The 27,425-nt window shown below is 41.3% G+C and overlaps 1 protein-coding gene and 1 long non-coding RNA gene across 8 annotated transcripts in view; both read left to right on the top strand.

The window, feature by feature from the left end:
- The window catches only part of LOC143271902 (uncharacterized), a 42,010-nt gene extending 15,161 nt beyond the window's left edge, over positions 1-26,849 (top strand). The window contains exon 2 of the long non-coding RNA XR_013049232.1: positions 35-26,849. This is a non-coding gene — a long non-coding RNA (uncharacterized LOC143271902). The remainder of the gene's footprint in view (positions 1-34) is intronic.
- Nfia (nuclear factor I A) overlaps positions 1-27,425 on the top strand; it is a 347,864-nt gene that overhangs the window by 77,079 nt on the left and 243,360 nt on the right. The window lies entirely within an intron of this gene.

A 27,425-nucleotide genomic window follows, 5' to 3' on the forward strand; every position in this document is an offset into this window, starting at 1 on the left:
AAAACCAAAAAAAGAAAAAAAAAAAAAAGAAAAGGCATTTATTGTTTTCTATTTTGTTGTATTAACACCTGAATTTCCTTATATATATATTTTTTCTTAGACCAGGAATAAGCTACATTTTTCTTTAATTATTTCATCCTAAAAATGAATGTATACTGTTACTAATTGGTACCTGATTTTATAACCTCTATTAGAAGGGATTCTATTCTGTTTTTAGCTGAACATTTAACTCAAACATGGAGAAATTCTCCCATGATGCTTTACAGAAGTGGCCATTTTCATCTGATTAGAACTGTGCTTGGAGGCATGTATGTAGTTGGAATGCTCATGAAACAAGTGTATACTTCGCTAATTAAACTCGACAGCTATGGAATTTGAAGAACTCTTAATCACAGCCAGGACTTCACTAAAGGGAAGCCATACCTGTCTGACTAGAGTACTTCTACTTGTTTGTAATATTTCTGTTTACACCTTTCTGCCACTTACTGTTGAGTTAGCTGTTTAGACCATCCTTGACAAATTCAGGAAGCCACCAAGTGCAGATAAATGGCGAGGATATATTCCTAAAATTTGATCGTGATCAATTCCTCTCAGAGCTATAAACTTGGGTTATCATGACCTGAATGTTAATAAAACTCGAACTTCAGATCACCTTCAGGTCTGGTCACCAGGCATCAGGGTGTCAACTGTAGGGTCTGTGAGTTGGCTGTCTAGTGAGTGTTCAGAAACACAGAAATCTTCAGTTCCAGTATATAATCACAAGGTAGGCTCAACTAGTTAGTGAAGTCTCTGGTAACACTAGGATGATTGGATAGTCAAAATATAGAGGAAAAGGCAAACGTGTTTATCAGGTCTAAGCTTGGACAATGCTTTTAGAATTATTTAACATGGCAAACATGGATAAACCAGTCTACTATTCCAAGCAGTCTACTTATGATAACAGAAAAGTCTTGAGGTCTACTTTATAGGACAGTTGTGATCATTTATTTGGTGTTCAATGAGGCATAATTTATAGACAAGGAGAAAACAAAAGTAGGGGATGTATTTGCATGGGAAATACTTGTATTTCCATCTAGTATAGTGATCAGTGAGGCACTATGCTTGGTGCATCCAAACTCTCCTTAGTCTTCATCATGTTATATAAACTAGGCCCTGATACCCAATTTCTTGCCTAAAGTTAGTAGTTGTGCATTTTAGAGTTGAGCTTTGGAGGCCCTGCCTTGTGTTCCATGCTCATATCCTCTCGACCAGAATACCCTCCCGCATGGGGCAATTGAGAAGAAAACTAGCCGACAGACTCCGATGTGGGTAAGTGTACCATAATGTACTTATGGAAGGAGCAATGCAACTGTTTTAGGATATGGACTCCTGGCTGTTAATTATACCTCATGAAAGAAACCTGAGCACCCCTCTATAGGCTGTCCTGACACATGAACGTTGGCTAGTCCCTGAAGACAGTCGATCCAGGAGTATTCATTGAGCTCTTCCTTTGCTGGCACTAGAAAGATAATGCTCCTGTACTTGAGAACTTATTTCTTTTCCCACATGACTTTTCTAATGTTCTGTAGTGAGAGAAGTGCTCTATGAAATGTCTTTCGGCAGTACATCAATCAGCATGTGGAAGGCTAGGTAAGTGTGCTCACTTCTCATCATCCACTGACCTGGATTGTGCTCTAGAGAGGTTAGATGTCATGCTTTAGAATAAGCTTAGTTTTCTCCAAAGGAGGCATTTTCTTCATAGGGTCATTATGATATTTTGTAGCTATTAAAGTTTGCTGCTATCTTGATGATTGGCTGTACACTGGAAGGGATGAAATATTTATTAAGGTCATATCACTGTTATGTACAAGGGAGCACAGAGTGATTTTTATGCTCTGCTTCTGGGCAGCAGTGTTTCGGCTGGTGCATCTATGTCTGTAGATGTTATTGATTATAATTAAGTCAGTCTGCATTGTCTCTAGGAATTTACATGGGTTTAAAAATCAATCTCTCACATATTAATTTGAAATAGTTTGAAGAGGATCTTAGTATCTTAGTATAATGAACAACTTTTCAACCATTAATCCTGCTATGTTTTGAGTCCAAAATATTGTGATTTCTTGTTAAAACATTTGTAGTGCTTAGATGTTACGATCTGCTTAGTTTTCTTTTAGTTTCATTTCCTTTATAACCAAACTTTTGAAAGAATTTTATAGTAGATGTTTAGGTATGCCTCATTCAAATTCTGAAGACTTTTTAAATTCTATATCAGCTTCTCTCTGCATATGTACGTTTCCTATACACTTCATAAGATTATGAGGCGCTGTACTTTGACACCTCAAATGCACTGATGGGGATCACTGAAGGCTGAGACGTCTGGGCACATTTTGCAGAAAATTTGACAAATATATTTATGGTAAATATTGGGGCATTAACAGTCACATACCTTGTGAAATTGATCCACACAGAAAAAAGAAAGGGGCATTTAGTGAACAGTGTGAATGCCAGTGGTAAGGTCCTGAAGAGCTAGTGATCTGTGCAGGCCTGAGACTGATTTATATTGACGCCGTTCTCCTCAGGAACTTATTTCAGGGATATCTATTATACTTCTGCCCAAGTGAACCACCTCTGTAGGTATAAATTAAGATGTAAAACTGAAAAGGTAATAGTTCTGATATGGAAAATTCTGCAGTAAAGTGCCCTTTTATTTTTGTGATGGAGAAGTAAAAGCCAGAGTGTTATTTAAACATGAACTCATATTAAATACACAGCTGAGTGAGCCTTTATTTAAAATAGCTTTATTTCCTCAAACAAGAGACTTATGGAGATTATGGGCAGAGATGTGTTCTTAGGACCTTGATTCTCAAAGATGTTCAGTAAACAATTCTCTTACGTTTCACACAAATGGCACTATGTATGGGATACCCTGCATCACTCCATGCTTCTGGATGGAGGTTCTCTATTTTCTAATGTCTAAGGTTTGAAAACTTATACCTGGCCACAGCATCTTGGTGCTTTCAGCTTTGATTATGGTTTTTTTTAAGCTTAATTATGAATCACTGTTGAATATTTTCCATTCACCAACTTATCAGTATTTTCTTTTTTACAACAAGACTGGTTTCCTTTGTTCATGGAAAGTCCCCAGTTTGTTTAGAACACAGACTCTATCTTATCACAATTCTGTTGGAGAGAAGATGCAGCTACATAAAACAGAGAAATCTGAGCAGGGTGCACTCCTAAGAGCGGGCCTCTATTTGCGGGAAGCCTGAGTGCACAAATAACCTGTTAAACTTCTCCTGGCTCTCGTTAAAGGGATCTTTATTTGTAAAATTTAGTTGGTTCCTCCCTAAAGCCCTTCTCTGTCAAATTAATAATTTCAGAGGGTCTTAAAAGCTTTCAGAAAACGCTCCTAACCCCCGCCCAGCCACTGCACACTTTAGAAAACAGCACAGGAGAGCTGCAGCTTGACTTCTTCGGTTGTGTGGTCAGCACAAATAAGAGGGTTCTGAACATTCCGTGTCCCCCCAGCTTCCAGTGTTCTTCATTTTAGTTAAACCTTACAACTTGCTGTCTGTTTCTGGGGTGCTGTTCCCATATCCTCCTCCAGCCTCCCTTCAAGAGTGCTGCTCCTTGGTACCAGCCTCACCCTCTCTGGGGAACCCGGTTGTTCTCTGCGTGTATTGCTGCAGCAGCCGCCTCTTCCTGATGTTTCTGCGGGCTCCCCAGCCGAATGGGAAGAGGGTTCGGTGATTCCCAGGGCAGCCACCGGCGTGCCATCTGCTGGGCTCCGTATTCCTCTGCCGTGTACTCCAGGCTAGCTCCATCCCCGTTGCTGGGATCAAATAAAACCCCCAAAAGCAACATAAGGGAGAACGGGTTTATTTTGGCTCACAGCTCCTTCATTCCATTTGCTATTTCACTGGGAAGGCTGGCTTTCTCACTGTCTAGTCTTTTGCTGTCTGCTCTGTCTCTTGGGAGGCATGAGAACAGTTAGCAGAGAGAGGCAATCTGAACTATGTCAAGAACCTGTAGACAGTCTTCTGGCCTCCTCGTCTGGCCCCGAGGAGCTACCTTCATGCACACAGTCTCTAGTACCATCAACCGTAGTTCTCATTGGGTTTTCAAAGGCACCCCTGACCCTAAGAGAAGTTGTCTCCATAAAGGATTGAGTAAGTATAGGTACATTGCTTGACAGAGTCATAGTGTTTCAGATTCATAAGGTACTTATATGCCTGGTGGGCAGGGGTGGAGACACCAGTGAATGTAGAATAAAGCCTAGGTTATCCTTCTGGCACCTGGGGTGTTCCTGGAAAAGTTATGGCCAAGGCTGACATTGTTAGATTGGGTCAGAAATGTACATTGTTAGTAAAGGCCTAGACAGGTACCTGGCAGCCTTAGGGTTTGTCATTTCCCAGCATTCCAGACAACATGGGGTTTCTATATGTTAAGGATTACTGTGCTTTTCCCTGGGGGTATACTTTTTCCTCTGCTGATTCTTCTGATAACTATAGGATATGTGCATCACCTTTTTCTTTCCAGCAAAAGTGTTCTCTGTGACTGTAGTAGGAGCATCAGAAGATGGTCTGAAATGGACAGAAATTAGTGCCACTGCCTCCTTAACGGGTGGATACTTATCACAAGGCTGTTCTGGCATCATCGTTGGAGCACTGGCAGAGGTGTTAGGTCTTGATTAGCTTTTAAAGAAACAAACTTTCTTTTATTAGACAGTATCATGCCTCTTAGTTTGTTCTGAAAGAGAGAGGTGCCAGAGGGGGAGAGGAAGGGAGGAGAGAAGAAGACATTGTTTCCTCAATAGAAAAGGACAGAAAGCTTATAGCCGACAGCGCCCATGTTATTAGTATGCCTTTACATTCGGTCTACCGAGAGTACATGTGCACACTTGTTTATGTGAGCATGTACATGCAAACTCATGGCAATTTGCTCATACTCCATAGACAACCTTAGAATCCTTACCATGTTGGTCTAACTGTGGAATATTTGCTTACTCTTTAAGTTTCTCTTATTTACAGTCTTTCATCAAGTTCTATTTATTATGCTCTTGAAAACCATTAAATAAAAGGAACTGTGGAGAAAATTTAAAATGCTAAAATTATTCCAGACTGAAAAGTATCCTGATAGGATGGTGTTGTGTACCCATCTCCTTGAATTAAGAAGCCAAGCAAATGGAAATGTGATCTATTTAAGAAAGCATTTCCTTAGGCAAAAAGTACATTTCCTATACCTTCTAGCTGGACATTATTCCTTGCATTTGTATTTAGAGAATGAGCAGAAAATATTTTGAAAGTAGCCAAGACGCTTAGTGACTTCTCAGGCTTAGCCAAGAAGCACAAAGAGATATAAATGTTATTTGCAATACGGGCTGATTGAATCATTAAAGTCCCAAATCTGCCAGAACACTGGATGGAGGCCTGGGGAGAAGCTCCTTGTTTAGGACAGGCATTGGGTCTGTCTTCTGCTGGTAGAGTTGAGAAGGATCATGAGACTTGGCCTCCTATGGCTACCATGCCTGTGGTGCTGTACTTGTAGTGTGCATCTGGCAAGTGTCTGATCTTGTTGGGGCAAAGAGAGTACTGGAATAGGTTAGTTCTAAGAGTACTAATTCTGATCTGTTGGCTGTAAGAGAGACACATGGTACATTTTGGCCTATATAAAAGGGGGCAGATATCCTCTGAGCCCCATAGGCCTTCTTGGGAACCAATACAGACAATAATTTAAGTGTGTCTACCTTACAGGCTTTGCCACTGAGCATAGAAAGGGATTTCTGTGATGCTTCCAAACTTGGTATAAATGCCAGGGAAGAATCCATAGAGCTTCGAGGACTTCACCCTCTAGGGGAAGAAAGCCGTGATTTATGGATCTCTCTAGAAATTATGGTTGGGTTCTTTCCACTCTCAACCTAGTATTCCTTAGTCATGTGACCAGAATTCAATTATCTGTGCCATAAATAATCGTGTGAATGGAGGCAGTGTGTTTGGCAGTGGATTTCTGCTTCCTAAAGAGAAAGGAACCTTTAGACGGCATTAGAGGTAATACTGTATGAACCTCTATTCCAAAGGCAAGCGGCTGTGAGAGTGCGGCCCGTCCCTGGAGAAGGTAGCTTTAAATGAGTCGGCTACATGTTGGTGACAGATGGCACAAAGATTGGTTATAGTTTTTGAAATACGTACTTTGAACATGCTGTATTTAGAAGTTTATTTATGATTGGTTTCAGAATGAAGCCAGTCTGTTGGTGTATAACAGAGTTGATCTGGTTCCATTAGCATCCTTGAAATATTTAACAAGAAGCTGGCTTAAGCATGTGGAGTCCTCTGAGCACTGTTGGAGATAAGGGCACCTGTCCTGGGTAATTCTTACAATACCAGTAACCTCTTTTTTTTTTCTGCCTTCCTCCATGCTTCATGACTAGGTAAGGTCAGCCTTCTGTAGCCAAAGGCTGTGTGCCTCTGAAATCAGCCATTTTCCTACCTACCCTCAGCCAGTAACAATTTATGTCCGGAAGATAGCAGAGTGCTGATTTAAGTCATTTTACAACCAGAGTCCATTCCTGGGAGAGAGCAGCTCGGTAAATTGTTTCAAGAACCAGAGCATTTTTCTTGGTTATTATAACTTGACTATCCATCTACACAGGGTTCATTCAATTGAGAAAGTTTTATTGAATCCAAAAATAATAATCCTTTATATTTGTACCGTATTTGCAGTTTTCAAAGGGACTCTTCCCATCTATTTTCTCATTTGATTTTTCTGACAACTCCATGTGGAAGAGAGAGTGGATATTGTTACCTCCAAATGACAGATGAGGGACCTGTAGCCCAAGTGCCTGTAAATCCTGCTCAAGGTTTCACAACTGCTAAGTGACTGGGGCTGGAACCCTTGAGGCTTGCTGCTGGCCCAGAGTTTTTGTTGCTCATTTAGGAAAGAAACTGTTGGCTCTGGCAAAGGAATGTGAAGGTCAGCTGGGCGGGACAGCTGCTAGAGAGGTGTGCTGTCTCCCTGTACTGGTTACCCACAATGCAGTGCATGTGTGTGATGGGGCAAGATGCTGACTCCAAGCCTGGGATTTCTCTCTCTTTCTGTGATCACAACAATCTCTCAGGTTTTGTGACAAAGACTATGCACCCGCAAGTTGTATATAGGATTCTTTGGACGGTGTGCATTTACAAAGGCAAGGTGATCACAGTCTGTGTATTCTTCCTAGAGTGGAGGGCCTTTGTTCTCCTCTTATAGATACCTTAAATCTACCTACAAGAAAAGAACAAGGATGAATTTTATTCATACCCAGGCAGTCCCTTACCCCTCACTCTTCCTAATTGCCTTTCATTTCCTTCCTCTTACCTCTCTAGGGGCTGGGCTGTAAAGATGTTGCAGAGAGGGTATCAGAGTCATAGCCAGATAGCCCAGTCATGTCACTTTCTAACTAACTGTTCAGTTTGGGGCAGGTGACATTGTTTTTTTCAGCCTCAGTTTCTTTCCTCTGAAGCTGGTATAAGGTGGTACCTTAGGGAATTGATAAAGTAGGCATAGGAAGTCCATGGCATAGCAGCCGGTCCTCAGTACATTCTCAGGAAATGTATTCTGTGTTAGCGGAGAGTGAGCAGAGACATCAGTTGGGCTAGAGCTGATGAGAGCATTGGACAGCTCTTAGATTCGATCTCCGCTCGAAGCACGGTTACCACCTTATTGCTCTGCTTCCATGCTGTCTCTCTTCTCTCCCACCCTCACATGGGAGAGTTGAAGGAGGAGTTGACTTAGGAGGTGAGGGCATCTTGCAGACAGAGAGGCCATGGCTAAATGCAGTTACCGAAGCCCTGCCCTGGGTCTGTTCCCAGCCTCCCTTGGCTGTGAAACACATGCACTCTCAGCAGGCCAGGGTAGTTTGCAAAGCTGTTGCACAGGCCTTTCCTGCACAGTGCTACCTGCCCTGAAAGCAGTGTGCGCGCTGATGGCTTCACCGAGCAGATGGTTTCCTCTGCCTTCCACGTGGTCGTGAAATGAAATGGACTCGTGATGAAATAGGTTGGAGAATTCCACATTCAATTATGAATTGGCCAAAGGAGCCTTTAGAAGAATTTGATATCCGGTTTCATCTGGCATTGGAGTAAGGAGGCAAGAAGGGAAGAGATACGTGAATCTGCTCCTCAGTGGTCTCAAACTGGTGACTAGCCAGGAATCTGATGTTCACTTTGGAAACCTGAGAAAAATGAAAGCAGCCTTCATGTTGCAGTGATCTAGAAGAGCAGAGAGGACCTGACTGGGGATGTAACTCAGTGGTGGACCTACTTTGATTTCAAGCACTGGAGAAAATAAAACAACAAAGCCCCAACTTATAAAAAGCTCCAAACCAGACAGAAAACAAAACAAAAACAAAATAAAACAAAAACCAGAAAACCCAGCAATCCCCCCAAACAGTAATAACAACAGAAATCTAATCTTAATCAACAGATTAAATAAGGGGCCAGAAATGCAGGGGAATCTTGTTCCTAAAGTAGGATGGAGAGCAAAGATCTTGGTGTTCTCTGGGCCATAGGTCCTGAAACTGAAGTCCTATTTTAAGTTGTGACAGCTGAGATTCATGGGTACACTTTTGGGAACCAATCAGACATGATGCAGTCTTTGACAGCATCCTGATGTGCAGTGGGGAAGACCTTCTGCACTGCATGATGTTACTGGTATGTTTCCCCCTTTCCCAACTCCAGTTGGTTTCAAAAAACACACTGTAAAATTTACTACATTAATGGACCAATCACCAAACATTGTCCATAGCTGCCTTTTAAACTAAGATTTCTTTGTTCTGATGCTTATTATGATTTCAAGATTTTGAGAAATATATCAGTGTAGATGGGAAAAAAATTCTTATTAGATGATGTTCCTATCATTAATGTCAACTCTTAGGGGATAGTACCAGATAGTAGTTAGTTGTGGCTTTTCTAAACCTTTGGGAACTTTTATTCCTCCCTCTGTTCCTGAAAAACAAACAACAAAACAAAATAACAAAAAACTCAAACAAACAATCAAAAAGCCCAAACACCAAGCCTGCAATACAGGAAGCCATACTACAGTAAGCCAGTGTTTAAATATCTTCTTGTCATAGTCTAGTCTACCTGAGTTATGTCAAAGATAATCACATTTTTGTTGGCCATATTCTGCACCTGCTTCTGTTGCCTCCTCCATTATAGTTACATCATCAGTCATTCTCTTACTTAGTTATTCAGCATTTTTTATACCTACAGTATGCTATACTCTGTACTAATCATATTTCTGCTATTGAGAAGCTCACAGTCCAATGGAGAGACAGAGAAATGACAGTTGCCAGCTGGTTTCTGACAGAATTAAAAGCACACTGTTTAGACATAAATTTAATTTTTTCTTTTGATTCATTTGTGTGTGTATATGAGTTGCATGTGGGTGTAGTATATGTGTGTGCACATGGACGTGTGAATATGCCTCACTCTGTGTATGTAACCCCACACCGTGTATTTGTGTGTGTATGTATGTATGTGTAGGCCACAGGTAAACATCAGGTGTTTCCCTTAATTGTTCTCTACCTTCATTTTTGAGAAAGAGTCTCTTTCACTTAACCCAGAGCTTACCAGTTGTCTAGACTGGCTGGGCATTGAGCTCCAGGAACCCTTCTGTCTCCATGACCTCAGTGCTGAGGTTACAGACATGACCTGCCCTAGTTTTACATGTGCTCTAGACATCTAAGAGGGGTCCTTATGCTCTCACAGCACGTGTTTTCCTGACTGAGCCATCTCTCCAGCTCCTATAGCAAACTTCTGAGGTGAGCTCGCCTTAGCTGTCAGTACACAGGGAGAATCTAGTGGCAAAGGGTTGCCTGGGAAGGAGGTGGGTAGGGAGGCCTGGTCTGTGCAGCACAGAGAAAGGCAGCCATGCCCCATGCCAGGTAGGCTGAATGTGTGTGGTGGGGGAGGGAGTCCACTAGGAAAACCTCAGCTGTGCTGTGTCAGCACAGCTGAAAACGATGTTCATTTTTCCCTCATTATAAATTTTGCCATTTTGTTTTTAAAAATGTTATTTTCAATTGATATTGAACTTTGTAGGATGAGGAGAGGCCAGTATCAATTAGTGACTGGAAAAGGCCTTCTAAAGCATATTGGATGACCAAGTCCTAATAGGCTCTTCCTTTCACCCCAGTGTACCCCACATACCCCATAGATGCTAGTTTTATTGTTTCTGGTTTTATATTCGTTCTTTATTTGTCAAAAACAAACCTTATCCACCCTCTGTGAGGAACTCTAACAATTCTTAGGACTATCCAGACTAAGAAGTATTTCTGTGAACCCAGATAATTTCATAATAATATAAAGGTTGTGTACCAATTGATGTTCTGATGGCATCTTAAAACAACTATAAATGAATAAATATTAACAATGTGTTCTTTATCATAAATACTCACACGGTAGTTTGCATAGTGCTTATAGTGACAGAGAAAGAAAGAGAGAGTAAATTTGTTGGAGTATCATGTATTACATATATCTTCTCCTTTTCCGCTATCCAGACTCCCGTGAGCCACTGTGAATGGAAAGGGGTTTTGATAAACCATCTCTACATTGGCCCCATAAGACCTTGACATTTGCAAACTTTAAATTTTTTTTTGTCTTTCATCCCATGCAGCAGCCACTCTTGCAAATCAACCTTGGGAAGTTAGCATTCTTAATGAAGATCTACAGGAGGCATAATCCTCAGACAGTAAATCAGCTCTTTCCAGGCACCATTCATCTCTTCCTTCAGTGTGAACTGGTGTACAGTACCTCACCAAAGCTCATCTATCTTCTGTGGGTCCATGGTTATTCCCTCTGCCCTTTTCCTAGATCATCAGAGATCAGGCAGGGATGTAGTAGAGAATGGAGTTTAGCTTTGAAGGTTACCAAGGTCGGCGGAGCTGCTGAGTATTGCCCATAGCTTTAGAGGTGATGCTCCCCACAGCAAGAAAAAGTGAATTCATTAACATATTTGAATTAGGCTTGGTTACTCAAAAGCTGCTTAAAGAGTAAACAATGAAAAACAAAAATGTTGAGAATTTTGAAGTCTTAGAAATATTTTCCTTTGTATTTGTGTAAAACATACTAGTTTTCATCTAGCTTCAAAGTTAATTCTATATTCTGTACTAGTTCCTTTATTAAATATGTGGGTCATATGCTAAGTGCTTATAAAATGCTCTGTTGTTTCCCATGGTCCTACCATGGTATAGCAGCCATCATTCCCCATGTTCATAGGAGGGGCTGGCTATCACTGAGGCTTAAATAACTTGCTGAAGGATAATTGCCACAGGCTGGACTCAAGGTTCAAGTTCAAGTGTCTCCAGCAATTGCCTTGGTAGCATGGAGAGGCTTTGAGCTTTGTTGGAATTGTCCACTTGTTTGGAAGTTCAGTATGAGCCATGTACATGGAACATTGGTGAGAGGTTACAGTTGGCAGTGATCCCCAAACTAGGTCTTCATTGTATATCAAAATAGTCCTTGTTTGTACAATTTGTATTTCTTCCCGAGGAGACTCCTTGACAAAGGCTTAGGTTCACATGGTTTATTTGGGAAGTGACCCCAGGAAGTATAGCGCTTGGGGGAAGGCAGGAAGCCTTTATAAGCAGATAATTGCTGGTAGCAGCTGTGTTCAGTCCCTTTCAATCCTACTGGATTCTAAATATACCTGTAATTGTTGAGCTGAGAAGTAGTGCTTTGCTTATAAGCATATCACCCCTCTGCTCCCCTAGGCTCCCCATAGGGAGACCCAAGGAACAAAGATTGGGTATTCATGCTTGAGTATTGTATAGTATTCCTTTACACTGTGTAAAGATATGTCACTGTGATTGGTTTAATCAAAAACTAAATGGCCAATAGCTAGGCAGGAGGTATAGCAGGGACATCTGGACAGTGAGAGCTCTGGGAAGAAAAGGTGGAGTCACCAGCAGAGGCAGAGGGAACAGACATGCAAGAGGAGAGGTAAAAGCCACACATCATGTGGCAATATGTAGATGAATAGAAATGGGTTAATTTAAGTTATAAGAGCTAGTGGGACAAGCCTAAGCTATAGGCTGAGCTTTCATAATAATAAGTCTTCATGTTGTTGTTGGTTTTTTTTTTTTTTTTTTTTTTTTTTTTTTTTTTTTTTTTTTGTGAGCTGGCAGTCCAAAGAAAAAGCCTGTTACACTTGAGATGGGAACCCGTGGATTCCAGCTACAATGACCCCCCGAGTGCCCAGAGCAGAGCCTGTGGGGAGGGCACCAGAACTTACTACCATGTTTGCTTCTGAAGCCGGTACCTGTTTCAGCTGGGCTGCAGCTAGGCTGGCACCCAGACCTGAGAGTGACAGCTATATTGAGTGGACACAGGGGAGGTGGGGTTAGGTGAGATGGAAAGATGGGGTTGGGAACCCACGAAATGGGCTTTCTCCCCAGTTCTGCACATTTAGCTGTGTTGGCTAAAGCTCCTCACTTCTGTAAGTCTAAGCTTTCTTCTCTACAAGGTGGGGTGGCAACCTGACATCCAAATGTTTCATCCTTCAGAAAAGCAGTGGCATATCATTGTCACTTGCAGCCCGTGCTTTCTCTGTACGTGGGACGGAGAACTATTGGGACACAGAGGGGACAGTTCTTTGTGTTACAAGAAGTGCCAGAAGAGTGTTGTCTTAATATCCAACGATGCCAGGGTCAAGAGTACGAGAGGTCACATCTTGTCAAGGCTCCTCTTCATTTGGTTTCTGGCCTGCAGGAGCTGGTGCCCCTGTCAAGCACCAGGAGAAGAATGTTTCTCCAGTAGTTCTCCAAAAGTATGTAAAAGATTTTGTTTTCCTTCTGTTGAACATTGGTTTGGATTTACAGCCCACAGAGCAACCACTGCCCCCATTTCTGTCACTCCCAGTTAATTTCCTAGGCAAAGGCCCACTCTGCCACTTGTTGCTGACACCAAGTGACTCTTGATTCTGCATGAGAAGTTCCCTTGGTCCTCCTAGAAGGACCTGTTGGTGTCATACTTTTACTTGGTCATTCTACAAGTTACGCCTCTGTGGGCAGGCCTGAACTCCACCTTCCACTCTCTTCAGGGCCCCAACCAGGCTTGCTGTCCGTTCACCCCACACAGTTAGCCTCTGACTTGAACTCTATTACTCAAGAGGGAGCATTAGAAAACCCACACCTCTGACTTATGCTCTTTATTTTGTGGCCTAAGGAGGTAAAGACACCATGAGGAGCTTTTAGGGACCATCATGCCGGAGCCTCTTTATCGTCTAGCAAAAGCCTTAAATGATAATGCGAAACCTCGGTATTGATTGGCTGATTCTTGATTCTTCCTCTTTGGGTTTTGAAGTAGATGAGATGGTTCAGAGTATTTATATTACTCATTGGCTGTATTAAATTAAACATAGGAAAGTCCTACAGCCATTTAAGATGAGTTTGTAGCACGAGCAATGGGACCTTATCACAAAAAGACCAAAGGAGAGCAGTAGCTTTTAGTTGTGGCTTAGCTAAAGAAAGTAATTGATGATAAGAACGGCTCAGCAGAAGTCTGGGGATTCTCACAAGGGGCCGAGTGCGCTCTTTTTTTTAAAGTCCTTACCTGCTTCCTCCAAGTATCCTGGTGTGTGGCGTGGTAAAGCCTGGTAGCAAAAAAATGTTAACTGCATAGCAGCTGACTGGAAGGCAGGGTAGTTGTCTCACGGGAGCAGCTGTTGGGTGGTCAGGACCAGTGCTGGAGTTCCGGGGCTATAAATCCCACTCCTCCGTTTGTGTCAGAGGATGTCTGATCATGTAAGAAGCTGCATCCACAACAGACAGCCTCACTGTAATAGTACAGGATTTATAATCTTGGTTAATTTCTCTCATCTTAAATGTACCAGAAGGTGATCTAGATGAGAAGGTTGACTAGGGTGTCAAACAGTTTTAGATTTTATTGAGTCATTGCTCAAGGTTTTGGAAGATGAAGAAGCTGGATATGGTGGTGCATACCCTCAGAGGTGGAAACAGGGTGCTCATGAGTTCAAGGCCAACTTGAGCTACATAGCAAAACATTCTCGCAAAAATACCAAAACTGGGCATGGAGCTGTGGTAAAGCACTTGCAAAGACGTGGAGAAATAAAATCAAACAAAACAACAACAAAAACGGATTAAAAGATTTGACCCCTGGTTCAAATGGGGCTGGCAGAGGCAGTGAAATAGTTAATGTGACTGCCTCCCTTCCAGGTTTCCCCAGATATGCTTACTGGCTGTACAATGGATAATTGTCAGCTCTTGTTGTGCAGATGCTGTTGCAGATGGAGTCCTGTACCTGCATGCATAGCAAATGAATTCGACTGGCAATCCCCTTTATAAAGCATAAATATGTAATTTGTTCAGCTGTTGTAATTAAATATGTATGTGTGAAACAGCCACCATTCAGGTCATTAATGATGCGCCATGCCAAATTAGAGCTTACAGACAGTAATGTACATTGTGGTACAATGAGGGAATTGCAAATAACATAGCTAAGCCTCTGCTAGTAAAGGATGCATTCAGAGGCTTTCAAAGGAATATTTACATCTGTAACATAATTTTTATTTAGAAGATACATTTTGTTCAGTGCGAAAATCTCTTAAGATAGAATTGCTTTCATCACCAGTTTAGTTTTATTGTTTTAGCATTTTATCATACAAACGCCACACACTTTATTAGCCACACTGCTTGTGATGAGTCCTAAGTATCCACTTACATCTAAGACAGCAGTTATTCCTGCTTCTCTTTACCGCTGTGGTTGAATGGATCCTATCATAGCACCTTGGAACATCCTGGTTATTCCACTGAATTAAAAAGAACCTCATAATATTTCAGTTGTAATCCCCACTGATAGATAAACAGTTTCCCCTGATAGTAAACAACATTTTTATTTCCATAGAAATAGGGCTGAGAAAAATGCAGTTATCAAAATATAAACAAATAAGAGTGGTAAATCTGCCCCTAGTGTTTTAATTCCCAGCGAATTACTTGTGAATCCAAGGAATTTCCTAAGAAAAGTGTCAGCCATAGGTCAGAATGATTGTTTTTCAAATTTTAAAGCTCGAGAGTTTATAAAATGAGAAAATGATTTATGATCTATCCCTTCCCTCTGGTTTTAGGTTACATTCTTTGAAAGTGTTTGATCTGAAATTTAAATACATTAAAACTATTTTTACTTTCAATTCTTTCTGCATTTGTATTTTGGTTGCTACAGACAATCTATTTTTAACATGCATGTTGTTTTGACGGTTCATGCTGAGACTACAAGAGCTGACCATCTCGACCTTTCCGTCCAGTAGGGCAGTGGGAGGAAACATCTCAGAGCTAATTCTGTCTTGTTCACAGCTGGGAACAGAACATTCCTCTGTGATCCCCTTGCACATGATTCTCAGGGATCACTTGAAAGCTGGACTCAATACTAACTCCTGGCCTTCTAAGGTTCAGTACAGATCAAATTTAAATGGTGCATTTGGTGAAGAATCATAGGAGGGCAATGTAGTTGTTAAAAGTTTTGTAAACATTTGAAAATTGAAATAGTTGACAAATTATTTTAGTTTTTCAATAAGGTCAGATTTAGAAGTTTCTCTAAGCCTTGATGATTAATCAATATTTGGGAATTTTCAAAGCTAAAATTCTAAATTGTATAGGATATAAATTCTTCATTTTCAACAAACCTAGAAAATGTTTCAGTTCAGCAAATGCTTGTTTTATTTGAAACAGATGAAACCTAACAGCAGAGCTTGGCATCATAGCACAGGCCTTCAAAGGCAGGCAGATCTCTATGAGTTCGAGGCCAACCTGGTCTACAGAGCAAATTCCAGGACAAGCCAGAGCTGTTACACAGAGAAACCCTGTCAACCATAACAGAGAGAGAGACAGAGACAGAGAGACAGAGACAGAGAGAGAGAGAGAGCAAGAGCATTTTACCTAAATTTCTGTGACATCAAAATAAATACTTAAAATCCTTTTATATCTTTATCTTTCTTGATTTTTCTGTATAACTTTTCAGTTCAGCTAAATGTGTTTCCTGTGCCATACTAAGGAAAAGTGTGATTTACAACACTGTTTATGGAGACAGATATATAGGGATAACGATGAAAAGTTCACAATGTACCTTAATTGTATTGAGAACCTCCCTCCCATATGGAAAGTCATGGAAAGCTTAGCTTTGTCAGCTACATGCGTAATATTAACCTCAAGTTCATTACTTTCCTGAAGATTTTTTTGATGATCCTTTTTTTTTCATTCAGTTTCTTTATCCTAGTTAGAGATCTTAATCTTTTGATGACCAGCTTTTACTATTTCTACCTGTTTCAGAACTATTCTGGTTTTGAGCAAGGCAGTTTGAAGATTGCATACTTAATTTGAAACATCTTAGCCAGTTGTAGAAACATGAAATGCATGCCTGAGAAAATGAGGCAGGAGAATCCTAGGTTTAAAACTAGTCTTGGTTCCATAGTGATTTCAAGGCCAGTGTGAGCAGTCTACCAAATTATACACTTCATCTCAAAAAACCCAACAGCCCGAGTTTAGTTCACTAGTAGACCAGTTGATTAATGTGTGCAAGGCCATGGGTTCAAACTCTATCTTTAAACATAAATAAATTCATTTTAGATACCTCTCAGAGGTTTAATTTTTTTTTCTTGAGTGGTTTTTAAAAAATTCTTCAATTCACCAAATGGTGGTTAAAAGAGCTGTTATAGAACACTTAGTAATGGGAATCCGGAAACCTGCTAATGGCCCTACCCTGGACCAGAAAAGGCAGAAATAGAAAAAAAGGTTACAGCGACTTGGATACTTTGAAGGAACATTCACTTGTTTCTCTGGAGTAGTAAGAGTTAAGAGTATGGTTTAGGATCATTTGGGCTGCTTGTTCTGGAGGAACACCTGGGAAACCACCAGGAAGTCTTCTGGTCTTGTGTTAACAAGCAAGGCCGCGTCTTAAAGAACGTAGCCATTGCTGAAAGGGTGGGGACACCCCCAGTGGTCAGCGGCTAGTGGCCTGGTGCTTTATGATAGTGCCATAGGTGGGCCTGGCCAATCAGAGGTGCTCATTTGCTGGCCGGTGTTCCCTTTGGCCACCACCACAGTAAACACTTTCCCTTGGATGTTGGTTTTCTGTTGTGTCTGGCAGCCACATAGGGCTTGAACTTCAGCCAGAGGCAAATATTTATACATCAGAGTGTGCTGTGTTCCACTGGTCAGGCCTGGGAGGAAGAGGGCTCCTTCATGCCTTTCGGCCAAAGGGGATGTAGCTATTTTTCCTTCCTTCCCGCTGTGGCACGCAGAGGTGGGCGCCCACTGGAAGCCATCGGTGCAGATGCACATGCTTTGCAAGGAAGGGGAGGACGCCCTTCTGACATTCCTGCCTGCTCCTTTAATTTTCCTTGTGCGAAGTTTACAGTTAGTGTTTTCCCTGGAATGCTGTCAAGCTTGTGACAGCCCGAGTGTGCGCCGCCGAGCTGTGAAATCGAGCCGGAGCAGAAGCAAGTTTGTGAGAAATCTGTTTCTGCTCAAACCCCTGAGCTTTATTAAAACAAAAAGCAGAAAAAAAAAAAAAACACAAAAACAAAAACAAGGAACTTGAGGGGGCCCGAGGCCGGCTGGGCCCTCGGCGCCATTTCACGACCTGCGAGGCAACGCTGCCGTACATGGCGCCGTGTTTACCCGCCGCAGCCAATCAGCGGGCCGTGCCAAGGCACGTGACGTGCCACGAGGGCAGCACAGCCATTTCCTTGTTCAGAAAAAGCCTGCTACCTCCGCGGAGTCCTTTGCCTTGCTTGCGCTGCATGCCAAATGTTCCTTGCCGAATGTGTCTCGCAGACTGGCATTTGTCCACAAAGTTATTTCAGTAGGTAAAAAGTCTCTGCGCACTTCAGCTTGGTGCATTCTTTATGTAAAATGGATTTCCCTTCCTGGCCAGAGGCCAAGGGCACAGCGCACTGGCTGGGTGAGAAGAGCGCTTCTCTGCTGAGAAACTGGTGGACCGACACACTCTTAATTTTTTGGCTTCTGCCCAAACAAGCTAGATGGATGCCAAAATTCAACAAAATAACACATTATTGTGTGATAGGAGCCGTGCTCTAAGAGAGCAGGAACTCAGGAACTTCATACTGGCTCCCCCCTCCCCCCCACCTTTTTTTTTAAAGCTTTGTCACTTTAGGGAGCTTTTGTAGGAAAATGGCTAAGTGTAACCTAGAGAGTCGTTTTTTTAGTACATAAACCTGAAGGAAGGAACTGAAAGAACACAAGAGCGTAAAATTACGTTCATGAACTTTTCTCAGACAGAACACACAGTTCTCTGACTTCGCGGAGCCGCTTTTAACCCTGCAGACTCCATGGATGTGTCTGAGCTGAATTGGACAACTTCACATTAATGTGAGAATCCTGTGGTAAATCTCACAGGATTTAGCTACATTGTAAAGATTTCAGATCCAAATGTGGAGTTTTAGGTGTCCTAAACCGAAAACTGATATAAACTCTCATGCTTTATTATGATTTTGTGCCCTTCCCATCCCATCTGATTTTTTAAATGAATAAAATCTGCTCTTCCTTGCTTGATGTGACATGAGCAAACCTTGGAATTCCCGTGCCTCAGTTTCCACATACCTCGAGGCCATTGAAGGAGAGAGTTAAGTTCTGGGCTGTAAAGACGTTAGAAGCTAAGTTTTAATAAACAACTTGAATCAAATATAAAACAGATCTCCAGTTTTTAAATGGAAAGTTGTCAAAAGAAAAAGGGGGTCTGTCTCCAGTTCCATTCTTACTCAGATGACTTCAGAGAGCTTGGCTTCCCCTCTTCCCCATTTTGCTCATTCACACCGTATCCAGATTGACAGTCTAAGGAACTATCCCTCTGCTTACAATGTTTAGTGTTTTCCAATGCATTTGAATAAAGTTCACACTGGTGGCCATGGCCTACCCTACATGGGCTGGCATCTGTACCTACCTTGCTAGCCTTACTTCATCCTGTTGACTCTTGGCATGTTCCAGCCTTGATGATCTCCTTTTGAGTTTTGGAATCTGTCAATCACTTTTCTACTTGTTGCCTGCCTAGAATGATTTCTTCTCCCTTTTCCTGTGGATGATGTATTCTTGTCTTTCAGCTCTCAGTTCAAAGGATATCTCTGTAAAGGAGTACTCTGAGGTTGGTAGTCATACTTTTATATGTAATATTGCTTATGAAAATCCAAAATGTCCCTATTAATTTGTTTAATTACTTAAATGTTCATTCTTTCCCCTCCATGTCAGTCCTACAAGGTTAAAAAAAATCATAGATACCCTCTTTTGTGCTTTTTGTATTGTATCTAATCACATAGGGAATGGAATGTTGGTCAAGTTGGAATACCCAAAGTATTATCAATTTTCTTTAAATTTCACTGAAGAATCCAATAGCTTACCAGAAATTACCAGCCCCTAGAAGACTCTTAATATAGTATGCATACCTCGATAATGTCTTCAGTTCTCCTTTGAAAGTGCATGCTGATCCAGAGGGTATGAAGCTATGGATGTCAGTCTGTTGTGTTGGAGGCTGCATTGACTAGCTATCCATACCCCAGCAGGTTGTTTAGCTAGTATAAACCTCAGTTTTCTCATCTATAAAGTGAACTGTAAAAATAATTCCTACATCATAGGATTATTGCAATTACTTTTGCATTTGGTCTAGATTAATTGGCCTTTTAGGGAAAATATATTACTTAGGGCTAGAAATAAAATATGATCAGCTAATACCTATGTAATTTAATGCATCAGACCATAAGTGTTTTTACGTATTATTCTATTTAACCTTGGCAGTAACCCTTTTAAAGACTGCCATTACCTTTCCCATTTTCTAGGGAAGGAAACTAAGCCAAAGAAAGACTTTGTAAGTAGCAGTCCCTATGTTGGATGGATATTGGATGTCATGAAATTCTCTAATTTCATGCATTCTCCCTCTTGGAATAGGTAATCTTCATGCCTGGTCATTTTGGAGTCCAGTGGAGCAGCACTTGTCTCACTTAGAAGCCCCCAAGCACTAAGCAAAGTTGACATGCTGGCATGCCCACTGCAATAGTATCTACCTAATAGAATGGTTAAATGAGATGATTCAGGTCAAAGCCTTAATATATTGCTTGGAAAATGGTAAACATGTGACAGATAGCTCCTGTAACAACAACTGCTATTATATTACTGTGCCATAGTGGAGTGAGATCTGTGACCTTCATGACTAGCCTGAGTCCCTCTCCCTGTGTTAGCATCTGCCCTGAGCCTATCTACCTCCAGGAGAACAGGTCTATAACTTGGAAGGGCATCATGATGGAGCTGCCTCTGTAACTGCCATACTGCCTTAGTAACTTAAAAATCACCACCCCTCTTGCTTTGTATTTCAACTTTGGAATTGATGCATTTGTGAGGCAATTTGTTTTCCCATGTGAGGGGCTGTGACAATGGCATAGAGACACATTCTCTACTTAGACTCAGTGTTCCACCCCCTGCCTGGGTGATGTCAGATATAAGCCTCAGGAAGATCTGTTTTTCCATCAGAGACTGTGCCGCACACCAGCCTGTCTGTCCCTGCTTACCCACAGAAGGTCCGATTGGCCCCAGCTTGCCTCTGTGTTGCTTTCCTGTGTTGCAGGAAGCTTACAAGTCTTTAATGGTGTTCTTGCCTTAAAGACTTCAGAAGCCTATCACATCCTCATTTCCCATGGCTGTGTGCCTGGTGTCCGTGCAAGCCCACCATTGTGTCTACAGCCTGATGTCCATGGTTGAGGAGATCTGAGTGTGGTGGACCATGTCCTGGCCCATGCAGGGTTAAGCAGAGGAAGCAAGACTCCGAGTGTCTGACTGTTCTCCTAGGTTTCCTGGTGGAGGACTCGGTGCATGGAGATGGTAGGTCTGGTTTGGCCAGTTGGTGAACTGAAGCAGTTAGCTTTCTCTTGATGCTTCCTTACATAACCGTCTTTTCAGTTTCAGAAAAGGAAGAACACAATCCGCCAAAGCACCCAGAATTATAGTAGATGAATAGCCCTGAGGAGTTGAACAAAGTGTCTATTGTGTGCTGTGCTGCAGAGCAAGATATATACAGAGAACTGAGACCAAGATACAGGGGACTTCTTTTCTCCTTTCTTTTCTATTTCAATTTGAAACAATTTTGCCTTCCTTGTAGGAGTTGTGCATTGCCCTCGGTTCTTCAAACAGGGTAACATAGTTGTCCTGGCCCTACCATGAAACCACTGTTTGCTTTGGAGCAAATTACTTAACTGTGTGCTGTGGAGAATAAGGCTGGCATTTAGGTGAATTTTATTGGTTAAGCTTGGGTGTTTAGGACAGATAAAAAGCCTGCTCTTCTGAAGTTGTGATCAGCCACATGGTATATCTGAACATATCCTTCTTCAACAACAATTTTAGCCACTATTTTATGATTAACTGTTGCTATAATACCAAATTTGCCTTTTTCCAAGTTACATCCATTACATAAGGCCATATTTACAAGAATCTGAGCTCTGTTCAAAGTCCTGTATGTCCAATTCCATCCAGGATAAATTAGGTTACAGTTAGTATTTCAAACCTGTGAAGTACAGATAGTAATGTCTACTTCATAGTGATAGCAATGATTATTTCATAGGCTCATTGGAATGGCACATGATATATATATATATAAAGGAAAATGGCTAGCTTTGTGCTTCTTAGCAATCTTGGTCATCATGGCTGGTTAGAGTGTCAAGCTAGTAAGGGACCAGATGGGTATTGTGTTCAAATCAAAATACTGAACTCAAGACATACTTAAAGTAGGATGAAGGGTCAAGGAGGAGCATGGCCAACTGGAGGTTAGTCAGGGCCCTTCAGGGCACCGAGGAGACAGAAGGCAAAGCAGATAGAACCCCTTACCCCCCCAACCACACCCCCAGCCCTGAAGCTAAACATGGGCTGTGTTTGACCTTTAGGCACTGTCTCGTGACCTCTCTTGCTTGGGTAGCACAGGAACCTGGGCTGCAGGTGTAGAGCGACAGCTTCGGAGTGTGGCTCTAATAAGTGCCCCTGATTGTTTCTCCAGTGTTCACATAAGTAGATCCATCAGCCAGAGAGCTCACCACCAACGCTTTGTTCTAGAGACTGCATTTGCCTGAGCTGGAAAGACATCCTGTACTTTGCTATCTAAGGGTAGAAGGGCTAATAGTATTAGGATGCTGAGTCTCAAATACTTGCTAAATACTGGCTGATGAATGGAATGGGTTTGGAACACATCTTGGATTCTGGAGATGTTAACTCACATTTATGTCTTAGGGGTAGGAGAAAATACCACACATTGCTACTTCTCATTACAGTGTTGTTTAATTTTAATAAGGTGATATTAAATCAATGTAATGAAATTAAATTAATGCTACGAACTATATTTTTAATGACATTATTGAATGGTGCTCTTTAGCAGACGGCGGTGTTCTAAGCCTCATCAGTTTTCAATCATTTATCTCAATTAACCTCCATACCACTCCTTGGAGCATAGTACCGATATTCCTCATTTTGCTGGCCAAGGAATTAGTATCAGGTAGGTGAATCCTGGGGTCACAGTCTCAATGGCCATGTGATGTTGTTTACCTCAGAACAGGTTCCATTCCTGTGGTTATTTCCAACTAATCATTTTTTTTTTTTAGAAAAATAAAATTTACTTTTTTATTATGACAATGAGTGTGTGTCTGTACGGAGGCATATACAAATGAGTTCAGGTGCCCATAGAGGCCAGAGAAGTTGTATCCCTCTGGAGTTGGAGATGTAAAGGGCTACTGATGTATGTGCTAAGAATCAAACTCCAGAATTATACTCCTGGAAGAGGAGTATAATTCTCTTAAAAGCTGAGCCATCTCCCAGCCACTCAACTAATGAATTCTTTTTTTTGTTTTTTTTTTTTGGTTTTTCGAGACAGGGTTTCTCTGTGTAGCTTTGCGCCTTTCCTGGAACTCACTTGGTAGCCCAGGCTGGCCTCGATCTCACAGAGATCCACCTGGCTCTGCCTCCCGAGTGCTGGGATTAAAGGCGTGCGCCACCACCGCCCAGCTAACTAATGAATTCTTAACCCCAGCACTGTGGGTGTTCACCGATGACTACTATTTTTGATCAGCTACTGTTGTGCTAGGTGTGAACCATCCTCAGAGATCTGGTCATTTCCCAAATAGGGCTGCTGGTAGTTAGGATGTTAAGTACCTTTTTCCTGCTTCCTCAGCCCTTTGTTTGTAAGCATACATACATATCTGGCCCCATTTTATGGCTACATCAAAATAATGATTCATTGTAAATGCACAGGAGCAGAGGGAGTGGTAGCTAGTGTCCGGGTAGTTTGTAAACTTTATCCTGTGGACATCTTTAGATGGAACTGAACAACTGGGATTGCCTACTGAACCAGAACGAACAACATCTTCTGAGCTTTAGAGAACGTGCTTTTTGGAATTAGAATATGTGAGATATCAGAGGCTGGAAATATAAGTTGAAGACCACAGATGTCAGGGATCTCAGGTTCACCCACCACTCACAGAGACCTATGCAGCTAGGCTTGGATCGCATTCATCACTGACCCCAGCTCTGTCTTGCATGTGTTTGATTTTCCCTTGACTACCAACCTCTTCTGGTAGTTTTGTGATTGAAGTTTGGTAGTCTTAATAGTCTGGTACAATAAAAAGCCAACTTTGTGCCAAAAATTTTCCAGGACAAGACATGGGTTTTGACACTATAATAAATTAGAAAGAAGCTGGTGGTGAAAATGGCTTTTTGTTTTGTTTTGGGTTTTCTTTTTTTTCTTTTCTTTTTTTTTTTTTTGCATTATTGTTGTTGGGTTTTTTTTATTTGGTTGGTTTTTTGTTTTTTGTTTTTTTTTTTTTCTTTCAAGCAAGAGAAATCTACTTGTAAATTTCAGGCATGTTTTCTTAGTACTTCAGCCCAGTGTTACAATGCTTAGCTACATTAATCTGTTACTGGGTAACTCCAGAAAGAATGTTGGGCCCAGCCATTAAGAGATTGGTGACCCCCCCACTTGGGCATTATTGAAATTTGACAACATTCTCATTCTCCCTTCTCTTTTAAGGATTTGGCTATCAAAAATACGGGTAAGTGAAAGGAACCAAGAAAAACTAATGACCAAATGAATAGTAGTATTTCAAGTCACTAGTTGCTATGATACAGCTTCACTGTGACCTGGGTGGATAAGTGTTCAAAGGGATTTGCTTTCTGGAGACTGGATGACTGCTCTACCAATTCTGCATGACTCCAGCCTGGTTGGTTGGCTGCCTCTTCTTCCCGGCATCACTTACTTCAGTTCTGAGAAACAGCTTCCTCCCATTACAGGCCCCAATTCAATTAGGCAGGGGCTGGTGCTGAAGGTTTTGGTTTCCTTCAGCTCCTGGTGTGCAGATAGCGGCTGTGTTTGAAAATCTTGGTGAGGGTCTTGTGATGACATCATTTGGGTTCTTATCTCTGTGCAGCCTGGTTGCTCTGTGGCATTCACTCCTCCAGTCTCCCTACAACCTCCCACCTCATCCATTGCACAAAATGGGCATAATCGTGCTGTGTCTTGGTTCACAGTATTGGTGAGTTATTATGAAGCCATATGGTTCCCCCAGATGCCAGGAAATCCTAATGCTGTCCCTGGACATGCATTTGAAGTTGAGTTTGCCCTGCAGGGGCCTCTTTTCTTTTTTTCCAAAACGACTTAAAACTTAAAAAAAAAAAATGGACTGGAGAAGCTTTAAAGAATATTAAAAATAACCCAACAAAAAACTTCCTTCTCTTTCTTTAGTCTACTAAACTGCCTAATTTTAGGCTACCATGTGGAACCGAGCCTTTATTGAGTTTTGAAGTATCAAAATAAAGAGGAATTTGTGTGTGTTTTGGCTTTGACTGCCTTTAGTGGAAATGCTGAGGTGATTTGGAGGTTTGTTCAAGGAGGCACTTCTCTTAAGTCACTGTGGTAATACATTTATTTAGAAACCCAAAGAATTGTTGGTCATCTTCACAGGCCCTTGCCTGTCTGTGTACCTGTCTTTAATCTGCTTTTCAGAATTTGAACATTTTTAATTCTCACTCTTGAAAACTCTTACTCACCTCCTTAAAATACTCTGATGTTTTTCAGATTAGCCTATCACAGAGTTCCCAACAGGCAGAAACTGCAGACTCCCCTGATGTGGGAGGAGGAATACTATTATCACTGAATGTGTCTCCAAGACCTGCCGACGTTGGCAGGTGGCCAATGCCTTTGGTTTGGACCAATTTATGAAGTGTTTGTGTGCTTATGAAAATTTTTATCTCTGCTGTTCAGAACAGTGGGGCCTAAGATGGAGCTGAAAAGCATAATATGAAAAGAAGCTTTTCTGTTATTTCTTTTGATCACTGAATACTACAAGGATCTTTATTATTTACTTATGTATGTATGCATTTGTTTACTTTATTTTCAGTTTCCAACTTTACCATGTTGACAGTCTATTGAGTAGTTACCTCTGTAATCATTAGACAACTCTTTCCAGTGGTTTTCTTCTCCTTCAGGCCCACTTCCCTCTCCACACAAAGAAGGACTAGCTATCGAATAAGCCATAATAGAACTGTGTCTTCCAGTACTACTTACAACTAGAATTAATAGCAGGGTGCACAGTAGGCATCTCGTGATGTTTCTCTTCAAATGTTTTCTCTATTAGCAGTAGTGGAAAGATGAAGGATCATTTATATCTTGATGATATGAAAACAGGACATTTTCTAGATAAGCTGCAAACCTCATGGATTTGTGATGGCTAACACATTTACTTTTAATATTAACACCTTTCCCTTTTAAGTTTTTCTCATTGTGTTTTATGGCCTTTGGTTGAAATAGCAAAAGGCAGGCATCCTCCTGTGACAGATTGATATTCTAAAGCAATGCTCTCACCTACATGTGCTTATGCTTTATTCAGGGCTTTGTCTATGTACATTCAAAGTGAACTTAACTTTTGACCCAATTAACTGATTGGTCTGATAGATTTAATTAAAATGGAGGAGTGCTGTGTAGAGAGGAACAGCATTAGTATAATGTGGTAGTGGAGATTAACAAGATTGATTTGATTTGATAATTAGTTAATTTGATTAACAACATAATTTTGCATCTGGCAGAGATCTGGGTTCAGATCCTTACTAGATAGCTGTTTGCCCTTGACCTTAAACTTTGTCTTGTTTCCCCGTTTCCTTCCTTAAAGCATCGTAAAGACACCTACTTTATAAAGTTGCCGTGAAGATTTTGAAATACATTGTGTAGAATGCTTAGTACAATACTTGACCTGCTTAAGTGGCAGATAATCATATCTATCGATATGTTCTGGAAATTCTTGTGTGTTCTCTAAAAGATGCATGTCTTAGATAGCTGCCATACCCCCCCCCCCCAAATGAGTTTCTTTTCTAAAGCACAGGTAGGGTAGCCATCATAGTCTCTGTTTTTCATCCACTGTTTTGAAGTTGAGTCAGTCCCGTCTCCATTGTTCATGCCTAGTTTAGGTCATAATAATAGTTCCTCTAATTCATTAACTAACTGATTTTTGCAGCGATGTGGCAAATGCTATAAGGTGCAACTCTAGCTCCAGTAGTTCTTATATGAAAAACTAATAATTTCCATACAAGCTTCATTTTCACAGAAAGAATTCAGAAATGAGGAGGCCTCAGCCCTTCCCCCCACCCCATTATCCTGTAATGAAGAAGATGCTTTGTCTAGTAACTGGGAAGGAGACCCAGAAGACCTGAGCCAGTGCCCTCCCAGCTATCACATGCTGATCACTTTTCTCTTTAATTAAAAGTGCCCTATTCCTGACCTCTCATTGACGGTCGAGCAGAGCTCTTAATTTCTAAGGGTTCTCAAAGCTGTTTAACAAACGCCACTGCATCAGTCCAGACACCCTGACCATATAGAGAGCCCCATTCAGTTTCAAAGATACCTGCATAAGTCCAGCCGGAGACCCAACACAAATCCCTTTGAATTTGCTCTCAAGATCAGGGGTCTTTTTCTGTAGCTTTCTGGGGAATCAGCCCTGACTCCTTTCTCCTTCTGCCTCTTGTGTGTTTCTCTGACTTTAGCCACCACAGTTCAAATAGTGATAACCGGGAATCTGTATGGAAATATCCTCAATTGATTCTACAATGTAGATATTTGCAGAAATTTCAGGTGTTCCCTTACAGCATTTTCTTTTCTATTGTATTTCATGGGATGTTAATTTTGCTCCACTGATAGTTCTTTGTCAAAAGGATTTTATACCATGTTAATCCATTCACTTGGTAGTTCCTGTCATGTTAGCTAGGCAGGATAGTGATGCACCTTACATTAAAGGTGACCCTAAGAATGTTTCACCTCAACTTTAATTTTCTTGAGTCCTTTGTATTTCAAGGTCTAATTAGGAATTTATTCCCATGAACAATATCGTTCTGGTGACCATTTTAGCCTAGTGTTCTTTTTATGTTGTCCTGT

This window comes from Peromyscus maniculatus, chromosome 2 (assembly GCF_049852395.1).
Source record: "Peromyscus maniculatus bairdii isolate BWxNUB_F1_BW_parent chromosome 2, HU_Pman_BW_mat_3.1, whole genome shotgun sequence".
NCBI lineage: Eukaryota > Metazoa > Chordata > Mammalia > Rodentia > Cricetidae > Peromyscus > Peromyscus maniculatus.